At 42.3% G+C, this 6,009-nt stretch overlaps 1 non-coding gene across 1 annotated transcript; it reads right to left on the bottom strand.

Moving 5' to 3' along the window:
* Window positions 1-3,951: 3,951 nt before the first annotated feature.
* Window positions 3,952-4,058, bottom strand: LOC116475968 (U6 spliceosomal RNA). Its single transcript, XR_004250057.1, has one exon. It is a non-coding gene; the product is annotated as a U6 spliceosomal RNA (small nuclear RNA).
* Window positions 4,059-6,009: the final 1,951 nt, after the last annotated feature.

Here is a 6,009-nt window from a genome sequence, read left to right as displayed (position 1 = left end):
TCTTCAGTTGCTATGTGGCTTTGTTAAACAGTTAAACTTGAGTTGGAGATGCTCTGCCGTAGGGAGGAATTTTCGCTCCCCAGATGTGTTTGTATAATATAATGTATTTTTCCCCTTTCCCCTGTGGAAACTTTGTGGAAAGATTACTTCAGTGTTAACCCTGATTGATATTTTAGTAATCGAACAAGTGTCTGTTACTCCTTTATTCATTCATTTATCAACTGCTTAATGGGTGTTTTCTGGGTGCCAGACACTGCATTAGACTCTGGGGAATCAAAGATGAATCACACTTAGTCTCTACCCCCTGGGAATTCATTCTGGTAAGATAAATTGTAAACAAATAATTATGATCCTACGGGATATTTTTAAAGTATGAAATGAGATAATGTGTGTGAAAAAACTTTGTAAGCTTTACACATTCAAGATTTTTTCTCCAGTGCATAGCATGATGCCTGACATATTTTAACTGCTCGTTATACTCTTGAATGAACTGGTGAAGAGCCAAGAGTTATGAGAGCGTAATACTAGAGTGTAGATGGATTAGTTCTGCCTGGATGGACAGGAGGGATGCAGAGGCTTCCAAGAATATTACTTTTGAACTGGACTTGGAAATATCGGTTGTTTATGTTAAGAATCGAGAAAGGAGGTTCTGGGGGGGCAGCTATCAGTTGTTAAAGTGCCTGGATTTAGATGAACCACATATCTACAGGCTTATGCATGTTACATATGATTTTGAGCCTTATGACAGGTCCATGAAGTGAGTTCATACAACCAAGAGCAGCCTTGACCAGAACCTGGGTTCTAGGGTGTAAGAGACAGCATCTGGCCAGTTTATTCTTTACAGTTTCACGAATGTTATGGTTGCTAATATTATTGTATTTCTATTATTATATTTGTGAAAGCATGGTTTTCTGAGTTACAAGTATATGAAAGACAAATGTATACATGTAATAAAATGTATAGTTTTCTTTTTTTCTTTTTCTTTTTTTTTTGAGACAGAGTCTCGCTGGGTCCCAGGCTGGAGTGCAGTGGCATGATCTTGGCTCACTGCAATCTCTGCCTCCGAGGTTCAAGCTATTTTCCTGCCTGAGCCTCCCAAGGAGCTGGGATTACAGGTGCCTGCCACCATACCTGGCTAATTTTTGTATTTTTAGTAGAGCGGGGATTTCACCATGTTGGCCAGGCTGGTCTCGAACCCCTGACCTCGTGATCTGCCCACCTCGACCTCCCAAAGTCCTGGCATTATAAACGTGAGCCACTGCGCCCAGCCATAGTTTTCTTCTTATTTCTGTAAAGCAGGTTAGCTTGTATTGATAAGTGAGGAGGTTTTTTTCAGAGGTTTCAGAAACAAGCTAGAAAATGCTTCCACAATATTTCATAGATTCTTTATGATTCAAGCAGTTTTTCAGGATTTTCAGTCCATTTAAACCATTTATCTAACAAACACTAAGTAGAAACTATGAGCTCTACATTCTCTTGTAAGCTTTCTTTTTCTTTTATAGTTGAGCAAATTTGTTGACTTATTTATTTATTTATTTATTTATTTTTGAGTCAGAGTCTCGCTCTGTTGCCCAGGCTGGAGTGCAGTGGCACGATCTCAGCTCACTGCAAGCTCCACCTCCCCAGTTCACGCCATTCTCCTGCCTCAGCCTCCCGAATAGCTGGGACTGCAGGCACCTGCCACCACGCCCGGCTAGTTTTTTTTAGTTTTAGTAGAGACGGGGTTTCACCATGTTAGCCAGAATGGTCTCGATCTCCTGACCTCGTGATCCGCCCGCCTCGACCTCCCAACGTGCTGGGATTACAGGTGTGAGTCACTGCGCCCGGCCCAGATGTAGCTTTTATGTTTAGGTCTTTGATCCATTTTGAGTCAATTTTTGTGTGCGGTGTAAGATAAGTGTCCACCTACATTCTTTTGCATGTAGATAATGCAGTTTTCCAAACATTATTTGTTGAAAAGAGTCTCTTTCCCACTAAATGATCCTGGCACTTTTGCTGAAAATCACTTCACCATATAAGCGAGAGTTTATTTCTGAACTCTCTATTCTCTTTCAGTGCTCTGTTTTTATGCCAGTACAACACTGCTTTTTTGTTTGTTTGTTTGTTTGTTTGTTTTTGAGGTGGAGTTTCACTCTTGCTGCCCAGGCTGGAGTGTAGTGGCCTGATCTTGGCTCACTGCAACCTCTGCCTCCTGGGTTCAAGCGATTCTCCTGCCTCAGCCTCCCGAGTAGCTGGGATTATAGGCATGTGCCACCACGCCTGGCTAACTTTTGTATTTTTAGTAGGGGCGGGGTTTCTTTATGTTGATTAGGCTGGTCTCAAACTCCCGACCTCAGGTGATCCGTCCGCCTCGGCCTCCCAAAGTGCTGGGATTACAGGCGTGAGCCACCAAGCCTGGCAACACTATTTTGATTACTGTAGCTTTGTAGTAAGTTTTGAAATCAGGAAGTGTGATGTCTTCAAATTTATTCTTCTTTTGCAAGATTGTTTTGACTATTTGAGGTCCCTTGAGATTCTACATGAGTTTTAGAATGTATTTTTTAAAATTTCTGCAAGAAGCATTCTTGGGATTTTGATAGGAATTTTATTGAATGTGTAGATTGCTTTGGAGTAGTAACATCTTAGCAACATTAAGGTGTTGCAGTCCAAGAACATGAAAAGTCTTTCCATTTATTTGTGTTTATTTCAGTAAAGTTCTGTGATTTTTCTATGTACAAGCCCTGCATTTTCTTCATTGCTGACTTATATATATTTGCTTTTTTTTTTTCTTTCTGAGATGGAGTTTCACTCTTGTTGCCCAGGCTGGAGTGCAGTGGCACGATCTTGGCTCACCGCAACCTCTGCCTCCTGGGTTGAAGCAATTCTCCTGCCTTGGCTTCCCGAGTAGTTGGGAATGCAGGCATGCACCACCACACCTGGCTAATTTTGTATTTTTTAGTATAGATGGGGTTTCTCCATGTTGGTCAGGCTGGTCTTGAACTCCCGACCTCAGGTTCCTGGTGCTTCCTATTGCACCATCTTCCCAGAATCCTCTCCCTTCCTGTTGTGCTTTTATAGCCACACCTGCTTTCTTTCTGCCGCCAGACTTAGTTGTAACCGCTAATGTATTCTTCATTTTGGTAATTTTGTTATCTCAAGGATGTTATATAAATGGGATGATAGAACTTGTAATTTTCTGGAGGCCAGGTGCCTGGCTCACGCCTGCAATCCCAGCACCTTGGGAGGCTGAGGCGGGTGCGTCACTTGAGGTCAGGAGTTGGAAACCAGCCTGGCCAACATGGTGAAACCCTGTCTCTATTGAAAATACAAAAATTAGCCAGGTGTGGGGGCACACACCTGTAATCCCAGCTGCTTGGGAGGCTGAGACATGAGAATTGCTTGAACCCAGGAGGTGGAGGTTGCAGTGAGCCGAGATTACACCACTGCACTCCACCCTGGGTGACAGAGTGAGACTCTGGTCTAAAAACAAAACAAAACAAAACAAAACAAAACAACATGTACTTTTCTGGGATTGAGTTTTTTACACTAAGTTTAATTCCTTGGAGAGTCTTCATTTAGTAATGTTGATAGGTGGGTAGAGTGATATCTCATTGTGTGTATTATTATTATTATTATTTTTTGAGACAGGGTCTTGCTCTGTTACCTAGGCTTTGAAGGGCAGTGTCATGATCATGTCTTATTGCCACCTTAACCCTCTGAGTAGCTGGGACTATGGGTGTGTGCCACTACACCCAGCCAATGTTTTCAGAAATATGTTTTTGAAGAGATGGGGTCTTGCTATGTTGCGCAGGCTGGTTTTGAACTTCTGAGCTCAAGTCATGCTCCAGACTGGTCTCCTAAAGTGCTGGGATTACAGGCCACTACACACACCTCATTGTGTTTTTAATACGTATTTACTTAGTGGCTAATGATGTTGACCATCTTTTCAGGTGCTTATCTGGTATCTTTTTTTTAAATATGGAACACTTCAAGAATTTGCATGTCATCACTGTGCAGGGAGCATGCTAATCTTCTCTGTATTGATTCAATTTTGGTATATATGCTGCTGAGACAAGCAGTAGTACCTTTATATATGCTCTGTTCATCACTTTTGGCTCTTCTTTTTTTGACACAGAGTCTCCCTATCTCTACTAAAAAAGAATACAAAAATTAGCCAGGCATGGTGGCACATGCCTGTAGTCCCAGCTACTTGGGAGGCTGAGGCAGAAAGAATTGCTTGAACCCAGGAAGCGACAGAGTGAGATTCTGTCAAAAAAAAAAAAAAAAAAAAAAAGGTATTCCACTCTTGGTGGGTGGAATGTCCTGTAAATGTCCATGGATCCAGTTACTTCATGGGGTTGAAGTAAATATTCTTGCTGTGATCATATGTGTAGTTTTAACAGTTGTTACAGAGAAATACTGAAGTCTCTATAGTGGATTTGCTGCGCATTTCTTCATTCTGTTCCATCAGGTTTTCTTTCACAGATTTCGTAGTCTTGTTTTTTGGTGCATACACATTTAGGAATGTTATGTCCTCTTGGTGGATTGACCCCTCTCTCAATAAATAATTTCCTTCTTAGTCTCTAGTACTTTTTCTTTGCTCGGAAGTATACTGTTTCTGATATTAATATAGTCATCCAGCTTTTCCTTAGTTAATGGTTGCATCATATACCTTTTGAATTTTTTTTTTTTTTGCTTTCAACATGCTTAGATTGTTATATTCAAGTAAATTATATTTACTTGATTGTTATATTCTTGTACACAAAATAGTGTTAGGTTATGTTTTCTTTCTTTGTCTTTTTTTTTTTTTTTTTTTTGAGATGGAATCTTGCACTGTCTCCTAGGCTGGAGTGCAATGGCGTCATCTTGGTTCACTGCAACCTCCACCTCTCGGGTTGAACTGATTCTCCTGCCTCAGCCTCCCGAGTAGCTGGGATTACAGGCGCTCGCCACCATGCCTGGTTAATTTTTTGTATTTTTAGTAGAGACTGGGTTTCACTATGTTGACCAAGCTGGTCTCGAACACTTGACCTCTTGATCTGCCTTCCTCGGCCTCCCAAAGTGCTGGGATTACAGGTGTGAGTCACCATGCCTGGTCTTTTCTCTTTTTTTTTGAGACATGGTCTTGCTCTGTCACCCAGGCTGGGTTGCAGTGGCACAATCATGGTTTACTGCAGCCCGGACGTCCTTGGCTCAAACAATTCCCCCACCTCAGCCTCCCAAGTAACTGGGACCACACATGTGCACCATCACACCTGGCTAATTTTTAAATTATTTGTAGGGACGAGGTCTTGTTATGTTGCCCAGCCTGGTCTCGAACTCATGGGTTCAAGAGACCCTTCTGTCATGGCCTCCCAAAGTGCTGGCATTATAGGCGTGAGCCACCATGCTTGGCTGTAGGTTATGTTTTTTAAATCCAGTTTGTCAATCTTTGTCTTCCTTTTTTTTTTTTTTTTTGAGATGGAGTATCTCTCTGTCACCCAGGGTGGAGTGCAGTGGTATGATCTCGGCTCACTGCAACCTCTGCCTAGTGGGTTCAAACAATTCTCCTGCCTCAGCCTCCAGAGTAGCTATTACAGGCGCCCACCACCATGCCTGCCTAAATTTTTTTTTGTATTTTTAGTAGAGACGGATTTTCACCGTATTGGCCAGGCTGGTCTGAAACACCGAACCTCAAGTGATCTGCTCTCCTCGGCCTCCCAAAGTGCTCGGATTACGGTTGTGAGCCATTGCACTCGGCCAGTTTTTGTCTTTTATTTGCTGTATTTAGGTATTTGGGTCATTTACATACTTACAGATGTTGTCTGCTATAACAAATAATCCCTAAGCCACAGTGGCTTAGCACTGAATGCTGGGTAAAGAACGGCCCCTCGCAGGTTACCAGGTCCTAATTTCTTTTCCCATCTGCAACATGGGGATACTAGTACATTACCTTACAGTTTTGTCATGAGTTGGCCCACGTAGAGCACTTAGGATGGTACCTGGATCGGAGGAAGCCCTTGCTAACTGGTAGCTGTCCTGTGCTAGTAA

This window comes from Hylobates moloch, unplaced genomic scaffold (genome assembly GCF_009828535.3).
Source record: "Hylobates moloch isolate HMO894 unplaced genomic scaffold, HMol_V3 SCAFFOLD_10, whole genome shotgun sequence".
In the NCBI taxonomy this organism is placed as follows: Eukaryota; Metazoa; Chordata; class Mammalia; order Primates; family Hylobatidae; genus Hylobates; species Hylobates moloch.
This window is presented reverse-complemented; position numbering and strand designations above follow the sequence as displayed.